Source organism: Sphaerodactylus townsendi, linkage group LG05 (genome assembly GCF_021028975.2).
Source record: "Sphaerodactylus townsendi isolate TG3544 linkage group LG05, MPM_Stown_v2.3, whole genome shotgun sequence".
NCBI classification, from domain to species: Eukaryota; Metazoa; Chordata; class Lepidosauria; order Squamata; family Sphaerodactylidae; genus Sphaerodactylus; species Sphaerodactylus townsendi.
In genome coordinates, this window is record NC_059429.1 from 63,799,232 (window position 1) to 63,816,431 (window position 17,200).

A 17,200-nucleotide genomic window follows, 5' to 3' on the forward strand; every position below is an offset into this window, starting at 1 on the left:
CATGCTGCAGCCAGTGTTTTCCTTTTTATGCCATCGTTCTTCAATCTCAACAAAATGCATCCATTGTGCTGAGTGTGCTGCACACTATGGTGTGAATTCTGTAGTATATTGCCAAGGGTAAAGGAATATGAATAATAGAATGATAGAGTTGGAAGAGACCACAAGGGCCATCAAGTCCAACCCCCTGCCATGAAGGAACACACAATCAAAGCACTCCTGACAGATGATAATCCAGTCTCTGTTTAAGAACCTTCAAGAAGGAGACTCCACCACTCTCTGAGGCAGTGAATTCCACTGTCTAACTACCCTGACAGTCAGAAAGTTCTTCCTAATGTTTAGGTGGAATCTCTTTTCCTGCACCTTGAACTCATTACTCTGTGTCCTAGTCTTTGAGGCAGCAGAAAACAAACTTGCTCCCTCTTCGACATGGCATCCCTTCAAATATTTAAACGTAGCTATTATATTCCCCCTTAACCTTCGCTTCTCCAGACTAAACATCCCCAGCTCCCTAAGCCTGTCTTCATAGGGCATGGATTCTAGACCTTTTACCATTTTAGTTGCCCTCCTCTGGATACGGTCCATCTTGTCAATATCTTTCTTAAATTGCAGTTCCCAGAACTGAACACAGTACTTTTGGTGAGGTCTGACCAATACAGAGTAGAGTGGTACAATTACTTCCCTTGATCTGGACACTATACTCTTATTGATGTATCCCAAAATTGCCTTAGCTTTCTTGGCTGCCATATCACACTGCTGACTCATGTTCAGTTTGTGGTTACTAAGACTCCCAGATCCTTTTCACATGTAGTGTTGTCAAACCAGTTGTCACCCATTCTATATCTGTGCATTTCATTTTTTCTGCCTAAATGGGGAATCTTAAGAACATAAGAACATAAGAACATAAGAACAAGCCAGCTGGATCAGACCAAAGTCCATCTAGTCCAGCTCTCTGCTACTCGCAGTGGCCCACCAGGTGCCTTTGGGAGCTCACATGTAGGATGTGAACGCAATGGCCTTCTGTGGCTGTTGCTCCCGATCACCTGGTCTGTTAAGGCATTTGCAATCTCAGTTCAAAGAGGATCAAGATTAGTAGCCATAAATCGACTTCTCCTCCATAAATCTGTCCAAGCCCCTTTTAAAGCTATCCAGGTTAGTGGCCATCACCACCTCCTGTGGCAGCATATTCCAAACACCAATCACACGCTCTGTGTAGCAGTGTTTCCTTTTATTAGTCCTACTCCTTCCCCCCAGCATTTTCATTGATGCCCCCTGGTTCTAGTATTGTGAGAAAGAGAGAAAAATGTCTCTCTGTCAACATTTTCTACCCCATGCATAATTTTATAGACTTCAATCATATAACCCCTTAGCCGCCTCCCCTCTCCAAACTAAAGAGTCCCAAACGCCGCAGCCTCTCCTCATAGCGAAGGTGCTCCAGTCCCTCAATCATCCTTGTTATTCCTTCTCTGCACTTTTTTCTATCTCCTCAATATCCTTTTTGAGATGCGGGGCGAATTGCAGAACTGGACACAGTACTCCAAGTGCGCGTCGCACTACTACTGCTTTATATAAGGGTACGACAATCTTTTGCAGTTTTATTATCAATTCCTTTCCTAATGATCCCCAGCATAGAGTTTGCCTTTTTCACAGCCGTTACGCATTGAGTTGACATTCCCATGGAACTATCAATCCAAGACACCTAAATCCCTTTCCTGCCCTGTGACTTATTAAAGCACTGACCCCTGTAGCTGTGTATGTGAAGTTTGGATTTTTTGCCCCTGCGTGCATCCCTTTTCATTCTGCTACATTGAACCGGGCATTTGCCATTTCTGGAGCCTCCACTCCACCTAATTTATCAAGGTCCGCTTGGAGCTCTTCGCAATCCTTTGTGGTTCTCACCACCCTACATAATTTGGTATCATCTGCAAACTTGGCCACCACCACGCTACCCACCCCTACTTCCAGGTCATTTATGAATAGGTTAAAGAGCACTGGTCCCAAAACGGATCCTTGGGGGACAACTTTTCACTCCTCGGCATATCTCCATTGTGAGAACTTCCCATTTACACCCACTCTTTGTTTCCTGTTTCTCAACCAGTTTTTAATCCATAGGAGTGACTTCCCCTCTTATTCCTTCTTCATTAAGCTGAGTTTTCTCAACAGTCTCTGGTGAGGAACTTGGTCAAAAGCTTTTTGGAGATCCAAGTAGACAATGTCCAATCGTTCACCCTCTCGTCCACATGCCCGTTTACACCCTCAAAGGAACTTCAGTAAGTTTGTAAGACAGGATTTGTGCCTCTGCAAAAGCCATGCCACTCTTTCTCAGCAGGTCTTGCTTTTCTACATGTTTTATAATTTTATCTTTAATGATATAGATTCCTACTACTTTACCAGGAACGGATGTCAAACTGACTGGTTCGTAATTTCTCGGGTCCCCCCTAGATCCTTTCTTTAAAGATTGCGTGACATTGGCCATCTTCCAGTCTTCAGGGATGGAGAGCCCGATTTCAGGGATAAGTTGCATATTAAAGTGAGAAGACTCAGCAATCTCATACGCTTGAGCTCTTTAAGAACTCTTGCAATGCACCTGGGCCATGCCAGATTTGCAACATTTTAGCTGGTATCAATGGCTGCTGTGAACTTCTTTTCCTTGTCTGCCACCACTATCTTCGCCAGTTCCTCGGATTCGCCTCCTAAGAAGCTTGGTTCAGGTGCAGGAATGTTCCTCACCTCCTCTTAGGTGAGGACAGATGCAAAGAATTCATTCAGCTTCTCTGCAATCTCCCTGCCATCTTTTAGCACACCCTTTGTTCCTTTGTCATTTAACGGGCCTACCGCTTCCCTTGCTGGCTTCCCGCTTTTGATGTACTTGAAGAACTGTTTGTTGCTGGTCTTGATGTTCGCAGCCATGCGTTCCTCATAATCCTTTTTTGCCTCCCTTACAGCTAACTTGCTTCTCTTTTGCCACCATTTGTGTTCCCTCTCATATTCTTCATCAGAAAAACTGGACTTCCCTTTTCTAACAGACACTTTCTTTTTTCTGATAATTCCCTCATCCTCTCTTTGTTAACCATGGTGGCTTTCTTTTGGACTGGGTGCTGCCTTTTTCTAACCTGTGGAACACATTCCAGCTGAGCTTTATTATTACTGTAAGCTTTTAAATAACCTCCAAGCTATGGGACAGTTTTACCTCTCGGATTTTTTTCCTTTCAGCCTCCTGCGCACTATCCCCCTCATCTTTGAGAAATTTCCCCTTTCTGAAATAATGTAACTACATTTCAGTAGTTGCCACTTGTTCTCGCATGCTGAGATACTGGACCTGACAGCATTGTGGTCGCTGTTCCCTTAATATCGGCTCAACAACATCTGGACTTCCTGCACCAGGTCCTGGGTCCCACATAGAATTATTAGATCTAGGATCACCTCTCCCCTGGTTGGTTCCACAACCATCTTCATGGCTCTAAGCATACAGTCATTTAGCTGATCCAGGAATGCTCTCTCCTTACTATGACCTGAACATGCATTTTTCCGGCTTATATGATAATAGTTAAAATCACCCATTACCACTACATTTTTAGTTTCTTTGTTGGCCTCTCTAATTCTTTTTTCCATCTCAGAATCCTCTTGTGCACACATTGGTCAGGGGGACGCATAATATATTCCTAATATTAAACTGTCCTTCACACCTGGTATTGATATCCACAGTGATTCTGTAGGGGAACCAGCTCCCCTTTTGCATTGTCTATTTTCTGTGATCCTATGCTCTCTTTGATGTAAAGGGCAACTCTGTCCTCAATGCTCCCTATCCTATCCTTCCTATAGAGCTCGTAGCCTGGTATATAACAGCATCCCACTGGTTCTCCTCATTCCACCATGTCTCTGTAATGCCCACTATATCAAAGTCCTCCTTCAAAACTCTGTACTCTCTAGTTCCCCCCATTTAGGTCGAATCGTTTCTACTACATAGCATAGAGACACCTGTATACCCTGTCTCCCCTGTCCTTAACCTGGGATTTATGTGCTTTACCCCTCAAGCCTTTTGTAGACACCTGCTATCCCTTGTCACATGCACATTGCTATATGTTCCTCGCTTCAGGCGTGGTTGATTTAGAAAAACCTCCCTCTCTGTCTGCATCCCCATAGATACTGTATTCCCAAATCAAGTCACCCCAGTTCCCAGTCGGCTTTCCCCCAGTGATCAGTTTAAAAGCTGTTCTGCCACCTTTTTAATGTTGAGCGCCAGCAGCCTGGTTCCTCTTTGGTTGGCATGAAGCCCGCCCCGCTTGTATACAGGCCTACCTTTGTCCCAAAAGGTTCCCCAGTTCCTGACAAATCTGAAACCCTCTGCCTTTACACCACCACCTTCTTCATCCACGCATTGAGACCCTGTATCTCCGCTTGCCTAGCTCTCGCCTTGCGCGTGGAACGCAGCATTTCTGAGAATGCTACCTTGGAGGTCCTGGACTTCAACCTGTTTCCTAGCAGCCTAAATTTAGCTTCCAGAACCTCCCGGCTAAGGCTTCCCAATGTCGTTGGTGCCAATGTGTGGACCACAACTGCTGACTCCACCCCAGCACTGTCTCCAAAAAAGCCTATTCCAGACAAAGTTTATTATCCGCAACCTTCGCATTCAGGTGCAGGTAAGTCACCATGCTGTCATCACGCCTCTCACAAACCCAACTCTCTACATTTCTACTGATCAAATCACTCCACTACAAGGGGAGCCTCACCTCCCCGAGGGGTATCAAAACTGCTATATGTTTGACTGATCACCAGTTAAGGTGTCGATCCCATCTCAGCAAGCCATCTTCCACCACCTCACTACCCATCCTCCCATCCCTGCCTTCATTCTCCAAGGACATTCCAGCAGGCAGGTCACCTTGGGAGTGCGGGACCCGGCTGTTAGGTCCCTGAAAGCCCTCGCCTGTCACCCTCTCTGCCTCTTTCAGCTTCTCCAGGTTGCCACCTTTGCTTCAAGAGAATCCACACGCCTCTTGAGTGCCGTGGAGCTCATTGCAGCGAGGGCACACCCACCTAATTTCTCTGTCCTAGTGGCAGATAGTCATACATGTGACACTCAGTGCAAAACACTGGAAAGCCCCCCCCCACCCCCCTGCTGGCTTTCTGCCTTCATATCTGATTTGTTTAGATATTTAAATATTAAGCTTTTAGTCACTGGCCCCCTGGAGCCATTCGCACGCATCATCTGTCAAATATGTCCTCCCATATTAATTCCTTAAAAAAAAAATTTCAATTAGAAAATTGTAGTACCGCCAGGGCGCACGCTTGGTTCCAGAGACTGAACTAAAGCCCCACCTCTCAGGACAAAGAGGAACAAGAGATGAACTCTGTTAACCCCTGTTAAGCCCCACCTTCCAGATTCAGCAGCCTTACAAGGAGAAAAAGAGATAACCCCTGTTAAAATACACTGTTTTAAAAGCTGTGGCTTTGAGAAAAGCCCTCCAAAATGAACACTAGCAGGTCACTCTGCTCTTCCTGGCCAAGTCTCTTCTCTTACATTTCTCTTACATTTCTCTTACATTTCTCTTACATTTATCTCTGTGAAATTAATTTTGTTATTTTTGGCCCAGTTCTCTAATCTGTCCAGATCATTTTGAATCCTGCCCCTGTACTCCAGGGTATTAGCTATACCTCCTAATTTGGTATCATCTGCAAATTTGATTAATATGACCTCTATTCCATCATCCAAGTCGTTGATAAAAATATTGAATAGCACTGGGTCCAGGACAGAACCCTGTGGCACTCCACTACTTATTTCTCTCCAGGATGAAAATGAGCTATTGATGAGCATTCTTTGTGTTCGGCCAGTCCACAGTTTTTCAGCTTACTCACAAGAATACCATGGGGCACCTTGTCAAAGGCCTTGCTAAAATCAAGGTGTGCTACATCCACAGCATTCCCTTTATCTACCAAGTTTGTCTTTCTATCAAAAAAAGGAGATGGGTCCATTGAATACTTACTGTGAAGGGTCTTTCTACTGTAGGTCGTCTAAGATGTCCCTCACCTACAGTAGAAAAGATTAGTCTGACATGCTCTAGAATCTTTCTTGGTATTGATGTCAGGCTGACTGGGCAGTAGTTGTTTGGGTCCTCTTTTTTCCCCTTTTTGACGATGGGGACAACATTAGCTCTCCTCCAGTCTGCTGGGACTTCTCTTGTTCTCCAGGAGTTCTCAAAGATTATAGCAAGTGGTTCTGAGATAACTTCTGCAAGTTATTTTAATACGATAGGATGTAGTTCATCTGGCCCTGGAGATTTGAATTCATTTAAAGTATTCAGGTATTCCTGTACTAGCTCTTTACTTATTCTGTGCTGAATTTCCCTTACTGTATCTTCTGATCCATTTCCCCCCAGTTGAGCACTGTTTTTCTTTTGAACAAAAATGAGGCAAAAAAGAAGCTAAACAGAAAAGGACTCTGTCCTTCCTGTGAGGCATGTGCAAAAGGTCAGTACTCTTTTGTTTAAGTCCAAGTGGCATAATTTTTGTTTATATTTGTATAAGTGACAATGGTATGAAATGTCTTAGACAGGGTAGGTTTTTTCTTGTAGGCATTGTTTTCTTTCCAATTCTGTAACCCTAGTTCCACTACATTGTATATTGGAGGTCTTTGTTGCCTGATAGATTGTTTAGAAATATTTTATTAGCTCTGTCTTGAATCTATAATAAAACATTTAACCTTTGTTATGGCAAATCACAACAATAATGTGTTAGAGGGACAAGAAGTTATGATTCAGTTGGACAATTCTAACCAACTCTATATTTTATTGTGGGGACAATCTAGCGTAGTTGATGATCTATTGAATTATAATATGTAACAGAATCATTGGATTTCCCTCAACTTAACCTACCTCACATGGCTGATTGTGATGCAAACTTAGATAAGAGATCAGCGTTCAGTAGCCTGAAATGTGTTACAGAAATTGCTGGCTAGTTAAGATGGCCTGAAATGAAGTGTACATGATTGACCATCTGTGTGGAATGAAGATCCATCTTACAAATTATAATAAATAGGTCAGATTCTCTTGGTGGACTATGCCCTTCTCATTTATTTTTTTTCTTTAAAAATGTGTAATTATGCATATTCCCAGAGCTTCGGTCACATGACTCTTTTCTAAATAGAAGGAAAGAAATATATAGCAGATGTGCCTGAAGTACACAGAATCCCAAGAGGACATGGAAAGTGATTTTTTTATGCTTGCTGATTGCTAAGAGAGTTATTCTGTGACATTGGGGAACTAAAAATGTGGAAGAATTTATCACAGAAACAGTATCAAAGAATTATAGGGGAAAGAGGCAGTGAACTGCAGGCAAAAATAGGGATAATTATGAAGATTAAGAATTCTAGGTCTTTTGTTGAAACAAACATATTGTGGCAGAGGAACTTCATAGTTTTTGATGGCTCCTAACCCTTTTCAATCTGGCTTCAGGACAGGTTATGGCACATAGGTGACTTATCTGGATAATTATTGTCTTCAAGTTGACAGGTACTGTTCTTCTGGATTTTTGATGTGCTTTTGATATAGTAATCCATGATATTCTTCTGTGATTCCTGGAATATGACAGTAATGGAGATGTGAATTAAAATATGTTATTCCTTGTTGTCAGTTTTGATCTTTTTTGGAAAAAATCTGCCCATGTGCAAAATAGTGGTTATTGTTGGTATAATTGCGACTGTATGGGAGCTTTCTTGTAGAGTTCCACAGGGCTGAGTGTTTTCACTGATCTTATTATAATATATGTAAGACCATTGACAAAGATTGCCCAAAAATTTTAAATGGGCTGCCATCAATATACTGATTGACAGTGCCTGGAAACTGTGGTCCTGAGAGTAAGCAAGAACATGCTAAAGCAATGATACTTAGCATCTTAGGAGCTACATGTGGGTCTTTGATATGGTACCTAAGTTTCATCCGCAATGTGGCACCCATCCCTTATTCCAGGAAAGTGAGCAAAGTAGGGCTTGTGGTTGGCAGGTGTTTTTAGAACAGCTGCTGCTTAGAATAGCTTCTTAGAATAGAATCCTGCTGCTGGAGGATGTGTAAGCTGTGAGTTTCCTTGATGAGCTGTGGGCCTCATTTCAGAGATGGAAAGAAAAGGGCCTGTCTTCTCTCACTCTCATCCCCTTCCCTGCAATCCCCTGCAATCTCTGTGCTATCTCAGCATTAGGACAACTGCCAGGAGGAAAGTAGTTAGGAGACTGTAAAACCACCACAGCAGCCACCCCAGAAAAGGGCAAGTTGACTACAGTGGAGTGGTTGTGGTTTTGCTCTCCTTCCTTCACAGCCTCTTGATCCTCCTTCCATGCACCTTGGCAGTCTTACTGTCTCGCCTTACCTGCTGTTCCTCATGAACTAGCTGATGTTCAGTAGTGGTGGGGAAGAGAAAACGCTACATGTTCAGAAATACTCTGGTAATTTAAAAAGGTATTGTTATAGTTACATATTCTGCGAACATATTCATATTGTTGTATGTATGTGTTTGGTGGGGCGGTGCGTACATTCGTTATGTGGCTGTTTTGGTTGCTGGTAATTACCAGTGTTGCCTTCCATGAGCTACAGAGTTAATACCACTGTGCTAAAAATAATCCTATGTAATAAAACCAACATGATGTTTTTGGGGAAGGCTTGGCTCATAAGTCTTTTATTAAATGCAGTTAAGATTTTGGGTGTTATATTTGATCAGACATTTTTCTGGAAAAGCACATATACCATATGGCAGAAAGTCCTTTGACCAACTTCATATAGCATGAAAATTATCCCCTTTTGGCAACTCAGCTGATCTAGTCACCCTAATCTTTGTTACAGTAATCTCAAAGTGAACTGCGATAATGTGCTGTATGTGACTCTGCCCCTGAGGAAATGTAGAGGCTTCAGTTTGTCCAGAGCACAGCTGCTTGATTGTTGATAGGTGTTACACATTTTGAATACATCATCCTGATTTTAAGATACTTATGAACTAGCTCTGTATCTAGAACCTGGGCTAGGAATTCTTCTTTCCCTAAAAGTTTATTTCTGTTTGGCTAGAGGTAGGGTCCTTTTCCCCAAGTACTTTTTTCCTGTCAACACTGCAGGTCTATACACACATACTACACATGTCTGAACCCTTCATTTCCAAGGGTTCCAACCAATAATCCTATCAGGAGCTCTGAGTTCTAAACTCTACCTACTCGCAGCATGTCACTCCAACACATAGACTTTGTGAGGAATTAACCCTTCATAGTCAGGAGTTTTTTTTTGCCTCTGCATGCTCCACCCTTTGAAATAGTATTATATGGAATGAGTCAGCTTCTTAAATCCTTTGGACCTGGGAACCCCCCCTCCCTTTTTCCCAGGGTAGATTTATACCAACCAAAAGGGTTCCCACCCACTGTGGATCTACCCTCCCCTTTGGGTTAGGCTGTAAATCTGATTCTGGGAAAAGAGCAGGCTGTTGTGGGTGGAATCCTGTGGGTGAGAGAGGGTCCAACCAAGTGGCTGGTTAGCTAAAGTCTTACTACTATCGGAAGCCACAACTACCGGTAGTTTAAATTTATGTGTGTTAGCCAGGTTTCTGCTTTATCTGCCTGCAGACCTGTGGTACTGATGTGTTCCTTTAAACCAACTTGTAAATAAATAAATAAATCTTCTTAATTGTTTATATATTAAACCAGCATCTGTGATCTTTATAATCTCCTTGTGCATCACAAAGCACATGTACCCCATGGCAGCAAATTCAGTCTACACACTAGCTACCTTAGAATTCCTAGTAACTAAGGCAAAGGTTTTTAGTTGAAAAAAGATTCAGATCCCAAAATCTTAGTTGTGTGTGGCCCCTCAATAACCAGAAAAGACCTGCCACAACTCAATAAGAAGAGATCTCTTGCATGTCTAAAAAGTCGTCTAACAAATATCTCAAATAATGTTTTCACTAATCTCTTATTTAAGCCTAGTAATTTAAAATAGTACATTTAAAAAGTAGAAATGAGCAGAACATCCCTGTTAAATTTCATTACAGGTTAGGTTAGCTCTACCCCATATTCTCCATGATCTGTCCCTTGGTTTAATTTGGAGAATTCTTACACTTAATTATTTTGCTAGAATTTTCAGTACGTTTCTTTTATTTACTGGATATTTATGTGTATGTGCAAGTATTACTCAAAAAGAAATCTTCATGTCAGTGATCTTGTCATGATTCTTTTTCACAGTAGCTGAAAAAGTCAGTAGCAAACTTCATGTATGCAACAAGCTCAACAAATCAAACCTCAATCAAAATGAATAATCAGTGATTGTTAACATATTGGCATCCATTCTACAACCAAGATGGAGAAATTTATACATCAGTTATACAGCTCTATGACAGTTTCTGAAAGCTACTATGATTCACCAATATGAAGAAGAGTTGGTTTTTATACCCTGCTTTTTCTCTACCTTTAAGGAGTCTCAAAGAGGCTTATAATTGCCTTCCCTTCCCTTCCCCTCCCCACAACACACACCTTGTGAGGTAGGTGGGACTGAGAGAGTTTGGGAGAGAACTGTGACTAGCCCAAGAACATCCAGGAAACTTCATGTGGAGGAATGGAGGATCAAATCTAGTTCTCCAGATGATAGTTTGCTGCTTTGAACTACTACACCACACTGGCTCTCACAGTAGCATTTCTATTCTATACATATATGCAAAGAAAAATAGAATATGACTGTCCCCAGATAGAAACCATATAGGAAGGACAGAGAAGGACATAAAGAGGGTGGATTTGATGACTGAAATTACCATAGGATAATAAGAATATCATTTTCAAAGCAATGTCACAAAAATCAGTTCTGAAACATACAACAACAGTAACTTATTGTTCAGAATAGTTATAATTATCATCACAGTGTCATGACTCATCTTACTGTTTGAGCATTGTGCATTGATCCACAATATCATACTGGCATAGCAGGGTATGTTGACATCACTAGGATCGAAAATTCAACTTCTATACAACATCAAATTGTTATCAAGAGTCAGTATAATAGGGAAAGCCTTCATTTAACAATGTCCACTGCAGCTGTCATACCCTGCTCTGTCCTCTTGCCTCAGTTAAAGGATCAGAAGTTTCTCTGCAAGAGAGACCCTGGCCCTGCTGCGGGCTTCAGTTAGTCACTATCATCCTCCTTGACCATCAGTACCCGTGGCCTTTTAAAGCTCTCCCCTTGGTGTTTCCCTGACCATAGATTCCATCTTAGACCCCACCCCCATGTCATAGCCCTTTGTTCCATGGGTCTCTTACAGTAACATAAGTACTTGGAGAGGTGTGATTGATAACCTGAGTATTTGATCATTTCCTATCCAGGGTCTAGCAGAGAGGGGAGTATACAGTTGATGTTGTGAATGCTGTTTTAAGAGTGTGGTGTGTGTCGGTCTGCCCCAGACACCTTGAATAAAACTGCTGTTAGTCTGCTTCTTAAAGAGTGCTCTGTGGACCCAATAATTTGCAATTAACAATAAACAAAAAACCCCACCAGTCCTGGTGCTTTAGAACACAAATACACAAACTTCAATACTACTAATTTACTAAGTGAATTGAAAAGTGAAAATAAGTTCGCTGTAGTCTATTGTCTAAAACAGCTATAAATACAAAAGTTCAAACCACTAACAATATACATATACAGCAAATACAACTGTATTCATATGGACAATTACAATCTATGAGTTCTTTTTGTTTGCTGTATAACAAAACACAGGTAATTTTAGTCCTTTAATGTTAACATACATGAAGGACTTGGTTAGTGGTTATAATAGTTGTACACCTTCTTTAGGAGCGCAAAAATATCTATAATGAAGCATTCTAAAATGCCATTTGCGATATTGAGATGTTTTATGAGCTCTTCCTCAGTAGAATGCTGTGACCATTAGGTACAGAAGTAGTTCTCTGCACTGTGACAATAGAAAGCAAAACTAAATTGTACAGTATTCCAATCATAACAAAAATATTACATAAATCCATGCACAAGAACTTACATTAGGTAATTCAATGCCACATTAATGCAGCAACTTCCACAATTCCTAAAGCACTGAACAAAGGACACAGTCAGGTGTAGCATACAGAGTACCTTCTGAGACCCATTCTGCACGAGCCCCCGCAGTGGCTGCACAACAGCATATATGATGTTGGTGTGGCCCGGAGGTCATTCGCACGCTGAGGTGCTAGCGGCCCTGGAGTGGATGCAGCCCACCGAGGCGCCTCTGCTTTTCCCACAGTTACCTTATCTCCCTGTGGAGCTCCGCAGGGACAAGGAGACACGCCCACACTGCCCTCCAACCCCCGGGGGTCGAAGAGCAGCGTGGGTGTGTCTCCTCTGCTCTGCGGAGTTCCACAAGGAGAGAAGGTAAGTGTGGAAAGCAGGAGGTGCCTACAAGTGGCGCCTCCAACCTGGTGACATTTGCATGGCGCCAGCCGGGAAACACTGTTGCCCTGCCAGTTTCAGGGGAAAAGCACAGTGCTGCCTTGATGCAGAGGTGGCAGCCATGCAAACAGCACCACTGGAACGGTGTTTTTACCATTGCAGGGGTGCTGTTTTTGGCCCGTGCAGAGTGGGCGTAAGCAGTATTTTTTTGTTCATTAATTGCTATTTAGTACGCTTCAGTCCTATTTGCAGTGTGTTTAGTTGTTATGACCCAATACTTTCCTCAGTGATCATCTGTTCACTATTATCTTCTTTTTTGATCCAAGCATTCATTCATTCAAAATATTTACTAGCTGGTAGACAGACTCCTCCCAGTCCCACACACCTTCTCCAGGCAAGTAACCATTCACTGTCCTGTCAATTTTTACCTACCTTTTCCCCTTCAGGGACTGAAGTACTTCAGAAAATGGTAGTGTTTGGTTGAAAGCACTTTCCCTCAGCCCTGTAACATACCCAGATAGTGAAGAATGCCGTTTACTTTATTCCTTTCCAGACACAGCCCTCATTGAGGTGCTCTAAAATTAATACTTGAGGCAGATTTAAAACTTAAACAGATTAAAGATATAGTAACAGAAGAGATGGTAAAGGGAGGAATAATGAGGCAGGAGGCAGAATAAATATACATGCATTATACACAAGAAGTTGGCACAGAATTTAGAGGGTTGTTTCTCTGCACAGCACTTAAGATTGTTCAGTTTCAGTCAGAGGTGTAGCAAGGGGGAAAAGCGCCCAGTGCACTGGTGTGTCCTCCACCTCGGAACACTCCTGCCACGCCCCGCAATGTTCCCACCATGCCCTTGCCACGCCCCACAGGCATTGCGCACCTCCCTGTCCCCTTGGACCACACCTCTGGTTTCTGTTTAGCTGTTCAGTTTTACAAATTGTACAGTTCCTTTAACTTTACAAATGGTACTGACTATTGACTTCTTCACATACAGGGTCCTGACACTGGATTGGTATTTATACGCAATATCCTCACACAGCCCACATAGTTAGAAAAGCCCTCAAAATAAAACAAAAACACTCTAGTGAGGTAAACCAAGGCAAATCACAATTCCTCAGACTCGCTGGTATACGGGAATCCTTCTCTCTCTAGAAGATATTCCTATCCTGGTTTATTATAGCCCTACAGCTTGGCCCTCTGATAAACGTTTCCATCAGTATACTTTGTCTGCTTAACTTTCCTGTCACCTGTAAGGGTTTGGTACCCCAGTCAATAACAAGACTCGAGAATGGCTTCAGGAGCTTTATTAGAACTGTGTCTGACCCCTATGGCCAGGTAGCTGAGACTGAAGCCCCAGCTCCCTGGCCCCAGTATAATCCTTACAGTTACAGTCAGTTAACCCCCACCTTTGCATTCCCCCCATATCAGCATGAGAAAGGACAGTTGAAGACAGTTGCAGTAGATACATTGTTTTGGGAATGGCTTGGCTTCTCCCCGGGAAGAGGCAATTAGGGAAAGTTGGTGGACTCCATTCACTACATTACTGCAGTAAAAAAAGGCAATGCTAATACGAGTCCAGCTACAGCCAGACATGCCCGGGCATGTCTTGTGCGTTTTGGCAAGTCCAAAATGGCAGGGCCTGACATCACCCAGCACTCAGGCTGATAACAGTGGCAGTCCCACACTTTGATTAACTACTTCCCTCAGAGAAGTTTAGTTTTTCACACACAGTTAAGGCAGACAGTGTTACCACTGTCGCTCGGGTAACAATAAGTGATTTCAGCTCAGCAACGTATTGAGGCGCAGGAAGCCGGTGTTTCTTCAAGGCAAAGTGTTTTATTTGGAAGCGGTGGTGACAGCTTGGGCAGGAGAATCGCGCTTTCGTTACCAAGCGCAAGAGCTTTTATACACATACATCAAAGAGGGTAAAGGGGGCAGGTCCCCTACCGAACACCAATAAAGAAACATCAATACAAAAGACAGATACAATTACAACTTTTGTGAATGGGATCACTGCTGCTGCCTCTTCCCCATGCGAGACTCTCTATCAGGCTGACATGATTGATACAGCCACTCTCAAGTGGATTGTAGCCTGCCAGCCTCACTCGTGCGAGCATGAGGTGAGGCAAGTTTTGAGGGCTGTGAATCCAAGGAAGGCTGCTGGACCGGATGGTATTCCTGGTCGGGTGTTAAAGGAATGCGCTAACCAACTGGCTGGTGTTTTTGCTGGGATCTTTAATCGATCTTTATCCCAGTCCACCATTCCATCTTGTTTGAAGGTTTCCATCATTGTTCCACTACCAAAGAGATTTCCTGCTGACAGTCTTCAGGATTATAGACCCGTGGCACTCACCCCCATCATCATGGAGTGTTTTGAAACACTGGTCCATAGGCATATTAGTTCTTGCCTTCCAGATACATTTGATAAACATCAGTTCGCATATCGGACTAATAGATCTACGGAGGACGCCATTGCCATTAGTCTCCACACTGCTTTGACGCATCTGGAACAACAGGGGAATTATGTGCGAATGTTCTTTGCGGACTTTAGTTCCGCATTTAATACAATCTTACCACAAAGACTGCGACAAAATTTGTGGATCTCGGATTCTCACATTCAATCTATTTCAGGATTAGGGACTTCTTGTCTGGATCGTTCCTCAGAGGGTTAGACTGGGAAATCTACTCTCCTCAGTTCTTACTCTAAATATGGGAATGCCACAGGGCTGTGCTTGAGTCCTTTTATTGTTCAATTCCTTTATACATATTATACATCACTCCCGTCTTACCTAGTAACACCATTATCAACTTTGCCGATGACAATAACGGTGGTGGGGCTCCATCTCTGGAGGGGATGAGTCCACCTATCTGAGTGAGGTGGACCGACTGCTCTCATAGTGCAGGGAAAATAACCTGGTTCTTAATAACACCAAGACAAATTATCGTTGTTTTATAGCGGACTATAGAAAGAACAGCTCGGAAAATCCGGCCCTTGACTATAAATGGAGATCAAGCAGAGCTATTGCCTAGTTTTAAATTTCTGGACGCCATGACAAAAAGGACTTGACCTGGGGTGTACAGACTGCCGTGGTGGTTAAGAAGGCCTGCAGCAAAGACTGTACTATTTTGAGACTTTTAAAGGAAACACCAACAACTGAATGGAAAACTCCTGTGTCCTTTTACCGCTGTGCTATAGAGAGTGTCTTAACCTCCTGCGTACCGTGCAAAGGGACCTCCAGTTGCACAGTAAGGGGAAATAGGAAGCAAGCTCCAAAGGGTAGATCACTACCGCACAGAGGATAACAATCGGGTGCAAATTCTCCTCAAATAAACCTCTATAATTCCCAAAGCCTAAAAAAAGCTCAAAATATTTTGCGAGACCCATCTCATCCAGCACACTCTCTTTTTGAACTGTTACCATCCGGCAGACAATACAGGTTCATCAAAACTAGGACAAAGAGGCTTAGAGACAGCTTCTACTCTAGAGCTGTACAAAAAGCTAAACTCTGCATCTTCGTAAGTTGATGTGTTTAAATGTGTATGCGAAGGGTGGAGGAAGGGGAAAGTGGGAGATGCAAGCGTGAGTCTGAAATTGTGTGCATCGAGGAATGCTGCTGTAAATTTAGTTGTGCGTGCACAATGACAATAAAATGCTTATGCTTATGCTTATGGTGCTGAAAGGAGAGTGGGGAAGGTCCATTCAGAGAACTGGGTGGGCTTTGCTACCGCACCCAGCTATCTGCGTTATCAGATGACTGTTTCCTTGAGTTATGACCTGAGGCTCCCGCACCTCAGTTCCGCAACAAAGGAGAGTGCAAACTGTCCGATGGTGGTCCCGACACATTTTCCAACGGCTGGGACCTCTGGGTGCTGCCATCAGATTTAATTTGCAAAACCAAAGGGGTCTTTGTCTTTGCTAAGGAGTCGGCTGGGTGTTGATCTAAGCTGAATTCCAGGGCTAACTTCCTTGTCCCTTAATATCAGCTTCTACAGGCTACTGCTTTTACTAACAAACACAAATATCAAAAATAACATTTCTATCCTTTAAACATTAGAGAAAACCTTAGAGAGTCTTTAATATAGTACAAGCACATAAGAATTTCCTAAATTAACAATAACAAAACTTTAAACCAACTGGAGAACCTAGTCAAAATATAATCCTAAACAGCAGGCAAATCATAAATTCAACACTAAAGGGGCTTTCATTATATCCTAAAAGGGACAAAGGCAGGAGGGAAACCATGTAAAGCATTTGTATAATCACTCGCTCGCTCGCTCGCACGCTCGCTCGCACGCAAAGACGCGACGCTATTGCCTACGCGATTAATAATGCTCGGTTTCACATATGTCTTCTGCGTCCTGACATGGAACCGGTGTAGTCAGATAACTTGGCTCAGGAAAATATTTTGGCTATTTTCCTGGGTGGTAACAGTAGTAACAAGCCTTTATTGGCATAAAAGAAACATACAAAACAAGCATACAAAACCTGCCCACCATTGCTCACAGTCATAGACACTGGTACTAAAATATATACATGGTCCTTCTGTAACTATAGGACATTCTTTCAGCTAAGCTGACTCACTTAAACGTCATCGGATACTGATAGAAGCTAGAAAAATTACTGCTGGCTATATGTGGTCATAATACATAGACATTGATTGGTATTCATCTAGACTTACGTCTATTATCGTTAGCAGAAATTTTGCTACATTCTCGCACACTGTGGGATCCATGTTGTTCAAAAGCATAGGTATCTTAAGAGCATCGGTTAGATTATTATACAGAAATGGGATAAGTGCAGATTGCGACATTC

General features: G+C 42.7%; 1 protein-coding gene across 9 annotated transcripts in view; it reads left to right on the forward strand.

The window, feature by feature from the left end:
• The window catches only part of DAB1 (DAB adaptor protein 1), an 833,814-nt gene that overhangs the window by 589,648 nt on the left and 226,966 nt on the right, over positions 1–17,200 (forward strand). The window contains exon 1 of one of the 9 annotated variants that reach the window (XM_048498958.1): positions 6,443–6,462. The exons of the other annotated variants lie outside the window; for them this stretch is intronic. The gene's annotated coding sequence lies outside the window, so the exon portion shown is untranslated. Of the gene's footprint in view, positions 1–6,442; positions 6,463–17,200 lie in introns of those variants that run through there. 9 annotated transcript variants of the gene reach the window in all.